The 17180-nt window shown below is 36.0% G+C and overlaps 1 pseudogene across 1 annotated transcript; it reads left to right on the top strand.

The window, feature by feature from the left end:
* The first annotated feature begins 1685 nt into the window (after positions 1-1685).
* LOC125219466 (uncharacterized) lies at positions 1686-4688 on the top strand (annotated as a pseudogene). Its single transcript, XR_016135306.1, has 7 exons — positions 1686-1895; positions 2425-2527; positions 2761-2882; positions 3342-3480; positions 3565-3610; positions 3649-3884; positions 4041-4688. The product of XR_016135306.1 is annotated as an uncharacterized LOC125219466 (transcript).
* The last annotated feature ends 12492 nt before the right edge of the window (positions 4689-17180 follow it).

Raw genomic sequence — 17180 nt, 5'->3', positions numbered from 1 at the left:
TTGTTCTTCAACTTCATTTGCATCTTTCACATCGATCACGTAATCAAGTACTTCAAATAAAAATAAAATGAACTTGGCTCCTGGATCACGAATTCGGCTACATAATTGACATTCTTTCAAATCAATTAAAAAAGAAAAAGTTGGGTTGTTACATTATTAGTCATTTCATTTTATTAGAAGTATAAAAATAGTAAAAATGATTAATTTTTATGAGTAGCCAACAATCAATTCAGAAACAAAATAATTAATTACAGATATTGGGGATAAGACCGAATATTTTCATGTAAACATTTGAACTTAATTATGGAGTATAAATTATAATCAACCATAATGTTATACATATACATACTTATTATTAAAAATGGTTAAAAAGCATAGAATTAGAATTTTCGATTTTGTTTTCTAAAAATCAAATGGTGCCGAGCCAAAAAAATCTGAATTTTGCAGAAACAAAAAATTGATAAAATCAATTACTCCTCCAGTCCCACTCGAGATGGCCACATTCTTGAGTGGCACAGATTTTAGGAGGAGTTATTAGGTGGAATAAAGTAGATAGAAAAAAAGGTAGTTAAATATTTTAATAAGGAGAGATGAGAGAGGAGGATATTTCTAAAATTGGAAAGTGGTTATTTTAATTAGGAAAAAAAAAAAGAGTGAACATTTTGAATGAGGTTAAGGGAGTAATTTTTTTCATTTTGTTCGAAACAACTCAATTTAGGTGTGTTTATATTGAAAAACAACACCAATTAGGTGTGCCTTTATTGAAAAGTGAAAAAAGTAATGCAATATAGCTATAAACAAATTCAATATGTGTGACAATGAAAGTTATCTTAAAATTTGGGGATAGAATAGAAAAGGTTTACAAAATTTTATTTTGGATTGGGATTGTGGAAAAGAACATTTATTATGCCATTCCTCAAATTTTTTTTGGATATACGTATAGTTGAGATTTCTTCGTACAAAAATCTTAACAACCATTTAAATTAATCCAAGCATCTATGAACTCAAAAAAAATATTCACACATATTTATTCATATGATGCAAAATCAGTCAAATATTTTGTATCGAAAAATGAAGTTTATGGCATGAATTAATATTATGAACGATAAAAAATGAAAAACATAATTTTGATAAAAGAATGATAGGTTTTTATACTACAGTGTGCTTTTCATAAATTATTAACCAAGTTTTTATTGTGTTATTTCGGGATATATATTCTGGTAATATAGAAAATAGTAGTACTATTAATATCTCTAAATTGAAGAAAGAGACAAAATTATTAAGGTATATTCGTCCTAATATCAAGAAACTTTCAAAATGTTCAGTTTTTCCTACGAGTTTTAAAATTGACAAATAATATCACGAATTTTACCAGAGTTTGTTATTTTCCACTAACGAAAAAATTACAGCCATACTGACAGAGTGAAGAGCAATTTTGGAGGGTGTACTTTGAGAAAAACTATCCTCAAAGATTGAAGAACTAGAAGCTCTCGAAATTGTTGTCGAGAAATTAGGAAAAAGAATCTGTATCATGATATTATTTGTCATAATTTTTTTGCCCGTAAAAAATAACTAACTTAAATAAAGTATATTATTTGATAATTTTAAAAGTTAGTGGGAAAATTCAACTTTTTAAAATTTTAGGTGAAAGCCCAAACAGTCCAATATTTCAAAATTGAGAAAAAGCCCAGAAAAATCAGCAGCAATTCGCGTTTATGTGAAGAATACTTTTTTCTTAAAAAATTCTTTCCCGTTTTCCAGTTATTTTTGGTTATGGAAAATCAATCGATATTCTCGAGCTTCTCCAACTCAGAAATGAATGTCGATTTCTAGAGTTTTGATTCTCCATCTTTTCTTCTCAAATCAATCGGAGCATCTTCGAAGATTTTGAACAGGTAATTTTTATGGTTTTTATGTATAGGAAAATTCACTTGCATTCGATTTTGTGGATTCATGTTCTTTTCTAGCTTCGCGCTTTTTGATTTCTGGTGAAGAATAATTTCGTGTATTGATTAATTTTAAGAAATGGAAATACGATGAAAAATTATTCTACAGCAGATTTGGAAACTGAAAAAGTTCATACTCTAAACACACAGCTGATGGAAAAATGAACATCCTTGATTTTATGTATCAATTCAGTTTATTTTTTAATTTTGAATCATTACTAACTGGTTATTGTTTTTTGCAATTGAGAATGCAATGAGCTGTTAGGGTTAGTGTTGAGGAAATGTTGAATATAATCAACTGATCATGTACAAAATATCTTTTCGTCTACATTATTGAGTTCAAAATATAGGCTACTAGCATTACATTTTAACTGATATTTTGTGGAAGCTGGTAAACATTTGCTGCTCATGTAATATTTTAGAAACAGATTGTTGAAAATGTTGCTAAGGAACTGCTCATAACTGTGTTTCGAGACAGTAACCGATTTCATCCCCCTGGAGAATTACTCACAGGATAAAGATGCTCGGCATTTCTTACGGGGAGCTGTTCATCATTGTTGGGGCTGCAGCCGCCCTTATTGGTACTCTCTTGTTATCTCTCTGCACATACGTAATTCGGTATGAATATGCCCAATCAGCGTCACATCACATGTCATTCCCTGAATCGTTCCATGATTTCATTTTAAGGCCGGATTTTCTAGCGCGATTTTACTTTTAGGCTCAGTTTCCTGCATTTTAGAAACCATGTAAACTTTGGGGTTGTTTAAATATAGGGAAAAATAAATAAAATTGGTCGAGTTTGCGATTGAATTAGGTCCAAAGGATCTTCCAGTGATAGCTAGAACGGCTGGGAGGTTAGCTGGGCGCGCTATCGGATATGTTCAAGTGGCACGTGGACAATTTGAAAGTGTTATGCATCAATCTCAAGCTCGTCAGGTAGTGGTTCTTGCATGGGGCTTTAATGTCTTCTGATGCAACTGGTGTTTATATTTTGCAACTTATTAGAAGATTGCTCTGCTTAGCAGTAGTGTTTTTAATGTTGTCTTCTGTTTGTTTAAGTTGTAGAATTATAGCTTAACCACATATACTTTAAAATGCAAAAGCCATTCTTTGTTTGTTAGTTGTATACTATGCCATTTAGTGCTATTGCACCAGTGCCATCTCTTTAATTTATATATTAAGGTGAATAGGTGATGGTTATATTCCGTTTCTGAATTTTACCTGCAGATTATATGTATGTGATGACCTTCTCAGTGGGAATAGTATGATAGTCTTCATTTCCATTTCGATGGTCATATATGTCTGCAAGATTACCCTCATTGTCTGAAAGTAATTTATGTTCTCGTTCTACAATTTGATTGTTTTAGCATGGGAAAATCTGTTAATTTCTGTCAGGTGCATAAAGAACTGCAAGATACAATGTCACAACTAGAAGCAATATGCCATGAAGTTCGGTCCATTTCTTTCATGAACCCTGGTCCCTTGACAACAAGACTTGTTGATAATCTTGCTAGTCAACCACCTGTTACAAATGGTACCCATTTGGTTACAACTTTTTGTTGTCGTATGCAAGTAGCTTTTTCTTGTCATTCTCATTTTGTTTTGTTACTTGATTAAGTGGAAAAGGAATCTTCAAAACCTCCTCAGGAGAACAATGTCTTCCAGTAGCACGACCAAGGTGACTTCGGAACTATGATACTAGTAGTCTAAATTCAAGTCCTTATTGAACTTTCAACTTTCTTAAGGATCACAGTCCGACGACCTTTTCTCTGTCTGATATACATAGTCAAGCAAGCGCATATGCAAGATTGGCTGAATCTGCACCCTTGACTGCAAATTCCTTGGACGATGTTCTTAATGAGTTAAAGGATGATTCTGGTCAGTTCGTTGTTCTACCTATATCAGCTGAAACTGCTAAACTGTTGCCCTGTCAAAAAGGTGACCATATCTAAATTTCTGTTTGGGGCTCTTTCATCACCATGCTTCTACCTACCAATTTACGTTATCAGCAGAAAGCTCATTTTTCTATTTTTCTGCACAAATTGTGTCACGTATTTCATGGACTAAGAAACTCACTAGTAAATTTGGGGTCAGGTGATTTGAGTGGATCCGACTTATTGTTAGAGGCAGTACTTGAGGAAGAGGTGGCCCGCAATGCAAAGAGTTTCTTCTCTCAAGCCCAAAACCAAACAAAGAGTGAATGAGTAAGTACTACTAATATTTGTCCTCAAGTTTGTTCGATTGTCTTGAGATTTGCCTCCCCCCCCAAAAAAAAACTGTCAAACCAGTAAAAGCAATTGAATACTACTCTTGATAATCTTTATGCTGCATATTACATTGCATTAGTCTACTTAGTTGTGGCTGAGTTTTGATAGTATCATGCAACAAAGCGCAAACTGGGAAGCATCAAGCTCGCTGTTTTACTTGAAATGACTCTAGCACTACCCAGAACATGAAAAGATTTAATTAATTTCCGAGGAGCATCTTCACTCTTTTGTACTTTGCTTCTGCCCCTACTTTTTCTTCGTTTCCCTTGACCACATCATATCAATCTTATCGCAGTAACATATGGTGGCTTTTGATGGGCTTGCACCACTCTCTTTGTCAGTACTCCTATGTAACTTCTACTCTTAGTTTTTTACTCGAGATAAGTAGCAATGTAGCTCAGTCTTAGTTTCAATTTCTTCCTAAATATCTAAAGATTTTGAAACCCACTTTTACCAATCTTATTTTTTGGTGCCATTATGTTGAAGCATAGCACATAAATTTTGAATGAATTTTTGTGTCATACTATTTGTTTATAGGCTATAGTAAGTTAAGAGTCTCTCCAATGACGTCCTACCCGGTAGGACGTCCGCCGTAGTAGCTCCGAAGGGCGCCCGCGCCCGTCCCATTTGCCTGTCGCATGGGCTCGCCCGTCCTCCCCACGGACGGGCACACGTCCGCCATTGTGGCGACACTCGGACGCCCCGTTCGGACGTCCGACTTTTATATATTTCATTCACACCATTTGTGTTGACAAGTTTCTCTCTCTAAATCTACAAATTTCATTTCTACAACAATGGAGTACAATATGAATTCCCCCACCACGAGCGGCGGAAACACACCCCCGATTCCCACCGGAACAGAGGGAAACTTTGCGGGGATGAATCCCCAAATGGCGAGGATGGCAGGGATGACTCCCCAAATGTTCTACAATATGTTCCAGTTGATGAGTCAGATAATGACCGGGTAGCGGGGATGGGCGGTACGCCGTCAAATATGGTGGGGGTGGGGGTGGGTAGGATGATGCCAGGGGTAGCGGGGTTTGGCGGTATGCCGTCAAATATGGTGGGGGTGGGTGGGATGATGCCCGGGGCAGTGGGGATGGGCGGTACGCCGCCAAATATGGCGGTGGGTGGGTCGATGCAGCACAGGAGCCCGAGGACGCATAGGGAATCTGTCTATCGTCCATATATAGATTTGTTGGCCGACGATTCCCCTAGTACTGTTCCGGAGACTCAGTACGCCGGCATCGAGACTTTTTTGAGGAGCTGGGAGCGGAGTTGGGGCTATCGCCGATCCGTGAGGCTCCGGATGAGGCGGAGCTTACTGCAAGGAGCAGGAGCAAAGGCAAGGGCAAGACCAGGGGCGGAGGTAGGGGCAAGGGCAAAGTCCCGATCTGGATCGTGTGGGAAAATTTCGCGCTTGCGAAGGCCTGGGTCGGTGTAGTAGAGGATCCCTATGTCGGGCCGAACCAGTATGTTGACCGATTGTGGCTTCGCATTAGTGAGGCCTGCCGCATATGCAAACCGTCTGGGGCGAAGCCTCGCACTTCCGAGCAATGCCGGAAACAGTGGCTTCGGTTGAGGCCTAAGCTCAGTCGTTTTGCCGCCCTCTACCAAAACAACATGCGCATGACAACCAGCGGCATGTCTGAGGATGATGTGAAGAGACGAGCATTGGCCCAGTACCCCGACAAAGAATTTAAGTTCAAAGAGTTTGACCAATGGGAGGCCTTTCTCGTGGTCAAGGAATCGCAAAAGTTTGTTGTGGGTGTCGACCCGGGCTGGAAGCGGACGAAGATCAACTCTTCCGGTGAGTACAACAGCAGTGCTGGTTCGCACTAGCTCCCCGGAGCCGAGGAAGTGGCCCCGCTACCACGAACAGACTCTCGCCGTCGCTGTCGCCCGATGGGGCAAAAGGCTGCGCAACGGATGGTAAGGGGAAGCGGCAGCGGCAACGGGTCCTACGAGGTCGAATCGGAGGCCCTAGAAGACCCAGGGAACGACCGTCTCGCCCGCGCGCAGCTAACGAAGACCCCGATGCAGAGCACGAGTAAGTGGTTTAACACTCACGATCCTGTGTTCAAAAGGCTGTGCAAGGATGTGGTCGATCAATGTCGGCGCGATTTATGAATGCCACCCATTGAAGATTATGGCGTCGAGATTGGGGGCGGGCACGTCAGAGGCGGCAGCGGCACGGGCGACGGGGACGAGGACGAGGAGGAGTGAGAGCCGAGGGTATTATGTAATTTTATTTTTAAATAATGTAATTTTTTTTAAAATTATGTAATTTTCTTTAAATTATGTAAATTTTTTTTTAATTATGTATTTTAATGAAGTTTTCGAATTTTCCCGTATTCCGTGTCGACATTTTAATTCCGTAAATTTTAAGTCCGTAAATTGAATAATTGTGGGAAGTCCTAGTGATGTGGCAGTGGAATGAGAAGGGCTAGTGATGACGTGGCAGACAGTTTTGTGGGAAGTCATAGTAGGAGGAGCGCCACCGGAGACGCTTTTAAGTCTTAGTTTAATTTACTAAATAAATTGGTCCACTTGTTCACTCTTTTGGCATTCTTGAAAACGATTTGCTCCAATTAATAGGTTTCCTAGGAAACTTTGGTGACATTGAGTTTGATAAATTGTCACAAGTTATACACTCTCATGTACGTATGTGTATGAATGTATTCATTAAGTTAATTGAACATAAAGTCATAGGAATGTAGAGGAGTTTTGGGAGGTTTTAAATAATCATTTTATGTTGAGGGATGTAGATGTAATTAATATAAAATTCAGAAATTAATCCTAATAAATATATAATCCACTTAGTTGGTTAGTTTCCCATGTTTCATACGTGAGTGAGTGGGAGGTTATTTACACTAAGAATTATATTATGCTTTGCTCTACAAATGATCGTTTTAATACATATTGATTATTGATTTTGTGCATTGCAAATTGATTTTGTTCTTTAGTTTATTGTAGTTTTAGGTGAGACAGGCGGCTTTATTTACGAGTTCTGTTGAAGAGGGACGAGTTGTGAAGAATTGAAGATTTTAGTTTATAATGATGGGATTGATTTTAATTTTAAAGTAAATGTAGTGTATAAAGAAGCTTTTAAAATGATGAGAAATTATTCATTGTATTTAATTCTTTATTGTGATAGAGTTTTATCTTCTTACTACATGATTTAATATTTAAACATTATATTATGTGATATGTTTGAAATTTATTATGCTTCAATGTTGATTTGTATAGATTTTTTATTCTCATATAACTAAAATTGTTACTCATATTGTTCATTGTTAATATTGATTCTAATTTATTTAATTAATTTAAAATTAAAAATTAATGTTTTAAAAATATATTAATATGTGCACGTATAAATAAAAATACGCTCCTCCTGCACCTATTTTCATTAAAATTCAAATAATTCTTGTTTTGTTTTGAGTTAGCTGTTCATTAATGCACGAACTTACACTTATTTTGTAATTTTAATACGACTTTCATTTTCCTGCAAAGTGTACTTTCAAATAAGTGTCCGCATTTTGAGCCTAAAACTAATTCAATCAAATTTTTGTGCATTAACTTTACAGTATACACTAAAGTATGGTGACATTAATTAGTAATTTAATCATGATCTAAATTTTTTACTAAATATATCAATCCAAAAATTAAAATAAAATAAAAAATTCAACAAATTAGAAAAAAAAAATATACACAACTCGTCAACTATCCCTATGGAATCTCTTAATACAAGAGATCATCTTTCCCCGCCACCTCAGAGTCCTCGCAACAAAAAACTCTCAAACTACTCCACCCCGACTCCCTCACTCCCCACAGCCACATCAGCTGCCTCGATTTCACAAACTGCCCCAAAGCCGACGATGTCTTAATCTCCGCAACGTTGAGATCCGTGGATCTGTCGATATCGCTCTTCACACACGCGGCAATGCGGCATAACTTTTTTTTAAAATATTTTTGTTGGAATAATTGAATGAACAACTACATAAAGCTCTCTATGATGATTAACCGAGAACGACAGAGAAGGAGTATAAACTGTAGAGCGGAAGCGTACCTTGACCCATAACGAATTGAACGGCGGAATTGCTTTGCAGCGGCTATGGATCTTCCAAACGATCAGAGACATTCTTTGCAATAGTCTGCCGAGAGAATACAGAGATATCGAATGTTCTTCTGACGTCTGGGGACCATAACCCTAGCTTATATTTATATTAAATATAAACCCTTTTATTTTTTATTCGGTCTCTCATCAAATAGAAAATCACTTTATGGTATCTACACTTATTTCCATAACAATTAAATACACTTTAGCCCAAACTTTAATCTTTATTGGATCACTTTAATTGGGCAACTGAAAGATAGCCATACACATTAAATTAGTCATGTGGAAGCCCAAATTTCTAACAATCTCCCACTTGGGCAACACATGACACCAAATAAATGTGTACAAACTGAATGAGCGCTCAAAATGCTATCACATAGTGTATTTCCGAACAATCTTATTATCAACCATATCGACATAGGACTAAAGGGGCAGTCACCATATTTTTTCATGATTAAACCCATCAGTAATCACATATGCAAATATAATCAACAACAGATCAATTATGGAGTGTAGCATGGAAATTTCATGCAAGGTGATCATACATGCCTATTTCCAACTGGTCCTCCCAAAGTGAGATCAAACCAAAATTAATGGACAAAACATAATACTTTATTTCTGCAGAGAATAACATGAGTTTTATAAATACATGTTCAAAACACAATATAGAGCAATAACCAAAACTACTCCCACTGAACGGAAGTGTCCTTAAACAGCATAACACCCATTTGGGCTACATGCCCATAAAGACCTTGGGTGATAGTCCCTTAATGATTGGATTGTAATCATCAAATCCATTCCCTTATGCTCTATATGTATTTGTCCATTCCGAACTCTTTATTTAACAACCAGGAAGCTCCTGTTGTTTTAGAATATAATACTGTAGAGTTATTGTCACAACATAACTTAAGTGGTCTTTCAATACCTTACAATATGCAGCCCAGTGACAAAATTTCACAGTCATATTCATCAACTAGATGCCCCAAAACAAGTTACGAATTCTGTTGTCATGGCAGAAGTAGCTACAAGTGTTTGCTCAGCACTTCTCCACGAAATGGCTCTACAGCCAACAGACACACGTAACCTAAAATGGATCTTATACTGTATTGACATCTAACAAAATCAGAATCAAAATGCCTAAAGATCTCTCCAAATGATCTAATTTTCTGTATGCGAGCATGTAATGCTTAGTTCTCTATAAATATCTCATAACCCGTTTTGCTGCTTCTTAATAATCCATATCGGGTTATTGAAATATCTTCCCAACATATAAACAATTAAAACCAAATTGGGTCTAATACACACTTGAGCACGCATTAGGCTCCCAATCACCGAAGCATATGGAACCTTCTGCATTTTCTAAATCTCAAGATTATCTTAGGGCACTGAATGAGACTAGGTTTGTCTCCTTTAGTCATAGGGGTATTTCTTTACTTGCAATTATGCATCTCAAATACTTTAGGCACCTTTTCACTATATCCCTTCTGTGACAATCGAAAATTATTTCTTTCGATTCCAAATACAAAAGAAGATGCATTTGCTCCCACTGAACTTGTGATACACACAATCATCAATAGCGTTCTTTCTGAATCCAAATGAAAGAACTACTTCATAAAATTTGTGGTACCATTGACGAGAGTCTTAGTTGAGGTTGTTGAGATTGACTTTAAATGATATCATCCGCATGAGATTGAATGTTTACAACAATATCATCTTGAGGTTCTTAATATGCTTCTTCTTCAATGATAGTAATTGATACTTGATCATTGTCAGAAGTAGTAGTAGGTGTCTATACAGACTCCTCCTCAAAAGTAATGTTCCCTAACACATTCTTCCCCCCAAACTCAACATCCTCAAAGAATACTATATTTCTCGTCCCAAAAACTAGTTCCTTTTGTGGGATCATAAAATTTAAAACCCCTAAATTTTTCTGGAAGACCAAAGTGAGAATATATGCTATAGTCTTTAATGTCTCTCCCTAAAGCGAATGCGACAAGGAAGAATGATAATTCATACTCCTTCACATATCTTTAAGAGTTATTTCGTCTTTTAGCTACACCACTCATGCTAGGCGATCCTGGCATGGTGTACAAAAGGACGATCCCACACTCTTCCAAATAGAAGACAAAAGGTCTTTGACATTGTTCACCTGAGCAGTCATTTCTATCGTAGTATTCGCCACCACGGTCAGATTTGACTTTCTTAATGCCTTTGTTGAGTTGGAGCTCAACATCAGCCCTGAATATTTTGAACTTGTCTAAAGCCTCAGACTTTTAATAGATTAAATGTAGGTGCCCAAAACAAGAATATTCATTTGTGAATGATATAAAATATTGTTGATCATTCTAAGAAACCGAAGTGAATGAACCACAAATGTCCATATATATCAATTCTAAAATGTATAGCTCTATTGGCACCTAATTTCTTAAGTTTGGTCTGCTTTCCTTCGATACATTAAACACACAAATCAAGTTCTGAAAAGATAAGTGTATTCAATACAACATATGACAAAAGTCTCACAATCCTTTATTTTGAGATATGACCAAAATACTTGTGTCATAAATTAACCAAATTCTAATGATTTAATTTGTTTATTCCCTTTGGATTCAACATGTAAAGCTTCTGAATATGAAGTAACATAATTGAGCATACAAAGATTGTTATATGCACTTACGGAAACAGTGCCCATAATACTAGAATTATTTGAAGGAAGAACTTTACTATTTCTGAATGAACAAAGGAAACCAAATTTGTCCAAAGCAGAAATAGAAACCAAATTTTGTCTAAAAGACAGTACAATAAAGTATCCTTCAAAGACAGAATAATTCGAGTCTTTAATAACAATCTATAATGCCCAATAGTCTCTACTTCCACCGATTTGTCATGTCCCACATAGATATATCTTTCACCATCAATTGACCTTCGGTAACTCAAACAGCCTTGCACTGATAACCTTATATGAGTAGTAGCACCAGAATCTACCCACTAAATATCATTTGGGACTAAATCCAAATTAACTTTATAACATACCAAAACAAGAATTGTAACTTCCTTTGCACGCTATGCGTGATATTTACAATTCTTCTTTTTATATCCATGTTTACCACAAAAGAAACAACTATCATTATCCTTATGTTGTTTCTTTTGTGATAAACCCTTATCCATAGCAGCATTCTCAATACACTTTCTCTTAATGCCTTTTACTTTATTTCTTGAGATACTAACCAGATGTGCAACACCAAATGCACAAACAAGTCTTTAGAATTCAAGCTTAAGTGAAGCAACGTGAGACATTTTCATAATGTACTCCCTTATACTGCCCTTGCCCTTATATACTTTATTGAGATCAAGCACACTTGTCTCAACCTTATCGTTTCGCAAAAACGTTCTTTAATTTTGGCAAGGTATTCACTGGCCTTAGTGATATACTTAGATGCATTGCCTCAAAAGGCTTATGGGATGCTAAACTCAATGATCGGTAGACTTACACGATTCAAGCATTCCTACTTCTTGTAGTTTCTCCTTTGATAAGAAGTACTACCGCCCGTAGGAGAAGTAGGTTGCTCAATCCTTAGCGTGTAATCCAGATCTATGCAACCCAGAGCAATAAAAATATAATCTTTGGAATCCTTAAAATTAGACCCTTTCAACACTGACATGTTCATGTTGGAAGAAACTGCAGAAGCAGACATCATAATTGAACAGAGAACAAAACTAAAATAATTGTCATGCTCACATAATAAAATTCAAATAGAAGGTAACATCTCGAGGTACCGGCACAACATTCATATCAAGTCTTTTGACAGTAATATGAACTTGTAATTGGTAACCTCATCGTAGTGATCAAACACTGATAATAAGATCTGGTCATGTAGAGTCCACCTTTTGGCATCACACTACTCACATGATCACTAAATAATTATTACGTATTTATCACCACAGGTATATATGTATTTCGTGCCAAACATTAATCTTCCTTTTGGCCGACTAATATCCGCATTAAAATACATACACACATACCGTCCTAACATTAGCAATAAAGAAGTATAGACAAGAGAGGTTACTTTTGCAACGTCTTGCTTCGACTAATCTACTTTGAACATTAGTAAAACATTATGAGGTACCGAGCACAACATCCACATCAAGTCTTTTGACAGTAATATGAACTTGTAAATGGCAACCTCCTTACAGTGGTTAAATACTGGCGATAAGATCCTGTTAAGTAGCGTCCATCTTTTTGGCATCACACTCCTCACAAGAAAACTGAATAATTGTCACGCATTTATTACCACAAGTATATGTGTATTTTGTGCCAAATATTAGTCTTCCTTTTGGCCGACTAATATCCGCATTAAAATACACATTCATTAGTAGAAAATAAGGAACATGAGATGTGCCCAAAAATTTGAATTTAAAATTTTAAAACTGAATATAAACGCTTGCAAGCAAGTCGTTGATAATTTTTCAGAATACAGTGGCTAGCCAACGAGTCACTAGGTTCGCGTACCTTGCGAACTCAGTGAGTCGCTAAATCCTGACGGCCAGTCCAATAGCTCCCCAGCAAATTGCAAATTGCTGACTCCTAACGGGATTCCATATAATTTTACCAAATCCGATTTTCACTAAAATCGACAAAATCCAGATTTTGATGCTCCCAAGATCAAAATTAGCAAACACAGATAATCACAAGCAACATCAAAACAACTAAATTAAATTCGAAAATCCCAAATCAGATACAATTTTGCATCAGCAGTCAAACCAAAGCACCAAACACGCCAAAACATGAATATAATTTACCATCACGTACTCATAAAGTTAATTCTCATAAGAATTCTCAATCATCAACCAAAAAAGGTCCCTGTACATGTAATTCCTAATCCTTTAAGGTCGACGGAACAAAAAAAAAACATATTCCACATACCCACAAAGCAAAATCGAGATTTTCAATATTAATAGCTAAGCTTATCGACGAACATGTAATTCTACATATTCAAACAACCTTAAATAAAATCAAATAATTTTCCGTAGCAATGAATTATCAATTCATACAATAAACAAACCGCACAGAACCCATATTATATCTAATACTCTACTACACATCAGTTTTGAATTCGCGAGAATTCATATTTGATCAAATCCAAAGTATTAGAATTATATAAACAATCAATTTAACCGGCAGCTTTTTATGAATAAAACCCTAATATCCACATAATTGATTCTTTATTTCCAAAACACGAACAGAAAAATAAACCTTAATTTTCCTTTCTCCAATTCTCAGAGAATCATCAATAGAGTGGCTCTGATACCACTTGTTGGAATAATTGAATGAACAACTACATAAAGCTCTCTATGATGATTAACCGAGAACGACAGAGAAGGAGTATAAACTGTAGAGCGGAAGCGTACCTTGAACCATAACGAATTGAACGGCGGAATTGCTTTGCAGCGGCTATGGATCTTCCAAACGATCAGAGACATTCTTTGCAATAGTCTGCCGAGAGAATACAGAGATATCGAATGTTCTTCTGACGTCTGGGGACCATAAACCTAGCTTATATTTATATTAAATATAAACCCTTTTATTTTCTATTCGGTCCCTCATCAAATAGAAAATCACTTTATGGTATCTACACTTATTTCCATAACAATTAAATACACTTTAGCCCAAACTTTAATCTTTATTGGATCACTTTAATTGGGCAACTGAAAGATAGCCATACACATTAAATTAGTCATGTGGAAGCCCAAATTTCTAACAATTTTTTAATTAATAGTTAAAAAATACCTATTTATTTGTTTCGTCACCACCATATGAATTTATTATTTATCAGTAAGAATAAATATATTAGATTATTAGTCAATAGTTTATCTAAAATAAGCGCAATAAATTATCTCAAGGACCAAGATTTGTCCATATGTTGGAAATTTAGAAAAATGATTGAAGTAAATACCCAACCCATTGCATAAGCAAAATATTGGTGATAGATCAATTCTTCTGTCCCAAATGGCATAACAAAGGTATATTGGTTGTACTCAGCTATATTAAATGAATTCGGAGGAGTAGTATTTATATTTGCAAGCCAATTTGTGATCCATTTCAATACTCTGTTTTGGTGTTCTCAAATTTTTTATAGATTTCAATTGCAACGATTAATTTTACCAAAGTCTCGATGGTTAGAAAGTTCTTTGATTTCATAGATTGGCATTTTGGTCAACTGTTTCCGTTTTCTTCCCTCTGCTTGATACAGTTTGAACGTAGAAATTGGATTAAAACCTTCGGTGTCAGAATAACTTGAAATTCGCACGGTACATGTGAATCGGCGTTTGGAATCGAACTCATCGCGACGATGGATTTTGGCCATCTGTCATCGTTTAGGGGGTGAAAACGACATTTTACTGTTTTTTCGGACTTAGTTTTAAGTTTCTATTTTCCTTTTGAATTTCTAGGGTTTCCAGACGCTTATAAATAGCGTGGTTTTGTGTTTTTGGACGCAGTTGATTTTTTATAAATAAAATTGAGTTCGATTCCAAATGTCGATTCGCATGTGCCGTGCAAATTTCAAGTCATTTTGACACCGAAGGGGTGCGTGCGAATTTCAAGTCATTCTGACACCAAAGGTTTTAGCCCGATTTCTACGTTCGAACTGCATCACTGCTTCTCATACAACAATGGACCATACGAAATAAATACCTAATCACCATTAAAATCATTTTTTAATTTACAATCATCTTCATCGTCTCCATTTATTATTGCGAAAAAAATCATGTGGAACAATTTTCTTAACTTCCATGTTCTTATGAATAGTGTTCACCAAAAAATAAAATTTCAGTTTAATTACTTAAGGTTGAAAATGTTTCTTAAATTTTCAATTTCTTTCATTTTAAAGTTATTTTATTTTCCTTGCAGAAACGCCTTTTGTTTAGAAATAAAAGATAACATAACATTGCTTCCACCTACAATCCCTTGTAAAATAATCTACTAGTCTCATTTGAATAAATAGTAAATTGCATTCAACTTATTCAATTACTTCAACACACTTGAACTCTTACAAATAATTGCTACTACACGAGTTACTTCAACAAACTCTTACAAACAATATTTACTACAACACCAAAGATAAAAACACGGGCGTCACATAGTAATATTTATAGATACAAACAGACTTCTAGTATCTATGGGAACATACGTGTCTCATACGAGCTTCCTCAATATCTTGAAGTACTTGTAGCCCCAACCGACGCCATAGCAGTTTTGACAAATGTAATATTTGTCAAAACCATCTTCAGCATAACCAACAATGGTTATGGCATGAGTGGCGTTGTTGGGCAAACGCCTTGTATCTTTCAAAACATCCTATCAGTTTAAAATTTTAGAATTAGTAATATAATTAAATCAAATACTATAAAATAAATATTGAAGTAAAGAATTTACAGTGTCATACCCCATTTCTTCACTTTAAGAATGAGTCTGTGACCCAAATACAATCGGTAACCGGTTGTCTACGCAAAGTATCTTCTTTTTCGTCATCGGATGTTAGCATTCTGGAGTCCCCAAACCGAATCTTTTTATAATGCATAAAAGATGAATCATTAAAAGATTTTACATACTACAAATTTCTATTTAAATATCGTAAATTTTACTTACAAGTTCAACTGGTTCTCCAGAGTGACGAATTTTTGGCAACATAGGATCAGAATTAACCCATTTACAATTTGGATTAAATTTACATGTCCATGGATAAACCATGTTTGGACATAGACCATAATTAAGTACATAAGCAAGTGCAATCTTCACTTGAAGATTGCACTTCAATCTATCACTTAAGATTGCACTTGCTTATGTACTTAATTATAGGCTTGGGCTTCGGCGGCAGTGTCTCGGCAGCTCTCATCCCGCCGACAGCTGTCTCCATTCTGATTTCGGTGACGTACTTCTTGACACGCTGGCGGCTGAAGATGACGTCGAATTCTTCTTCATCGTTGTCAGAGGAATCGGTGGCGTCGGGATCGGTCACAGAGATGCAGACAGTTCTTGTGGCTCTTGGAATTTGGGATTTTCTAGGCTTATTTTGGTGGTGGTTTTTTTGTGCTCGGTGTATTTCAATGGGAATAAAATAGTTTGGTCCATGGATTTTGATTAACAAACAAATGAAAACATTAAGTGGAGTGTTGTAAAGGGACACCGGTTTGAGGCTAGAGGGGAACCAAACCCACGCTTGCAAAAATCTGACAAATGAAAAAGAATGATTCAAAGTGGAGATGGGAAAAGAGATTTTTGTGAGATTTGTGATTAAAGGGATACCGCATCGAATTTATATTTATACAGCGATGAGATGGCACGAAAAAATTCGTCCCTCATCGGATCCGTAGAAGAGTTTTCAAATTGGCTATATTTGGTTTTTACCCCTGAAAAACTTGTTGGGATTCCTAATCGCATCCCGCGTGGAGGCTATGTGTGCCATTTAAAGATTGCACTTGCTTAAGTACTTAACTATGGTCTATCTCCGGACATGGTTTATCCATGGACAGGTAAATTTAATCCAAACTGTAAATGGGATAATTCAGATCCTATGTTGCCGAAGATTCGTGTGTCTGGTAAACCAATAGAACTTGTAAGTAAAATTTAAGATATTTAAATAGAACTTTGTAGTATATAAATTTTTTAATGATTCATCTTTTATGCGGGATGAAAAGATTCATATGAGCAACTATAGAGAGCTGAAATCCGATGACAAAATTGAAGAACTTTGCGCAGACAACCAGTTACTGGTTGTATTTGGGTCACAAACTCATTCTTAAAGTGCAGAAATGGGGTATGACACTGTAAATTCTTTACTTCAATATTCATTT

This window comes from Salvia hispanica, chromosome 1, assembly GCF_029641045.1.
Source record: "Salvia hispanica isolate PSC_SH4W2 chromosome 1, Shi_PSC_v1, whole genome shotgun sequence".
NCBI lineage: Eukaryota > Viridiplantae > Streptophyta > Magnoliopsida > Lamiales > Lamiaceae > Salvia > Salvia hispanica.
The sequence above is the reverse complement of the archived record's forward strand: the minus strand, read 5'-3'. Positions and strand labels throughout refer to the sequence as shown.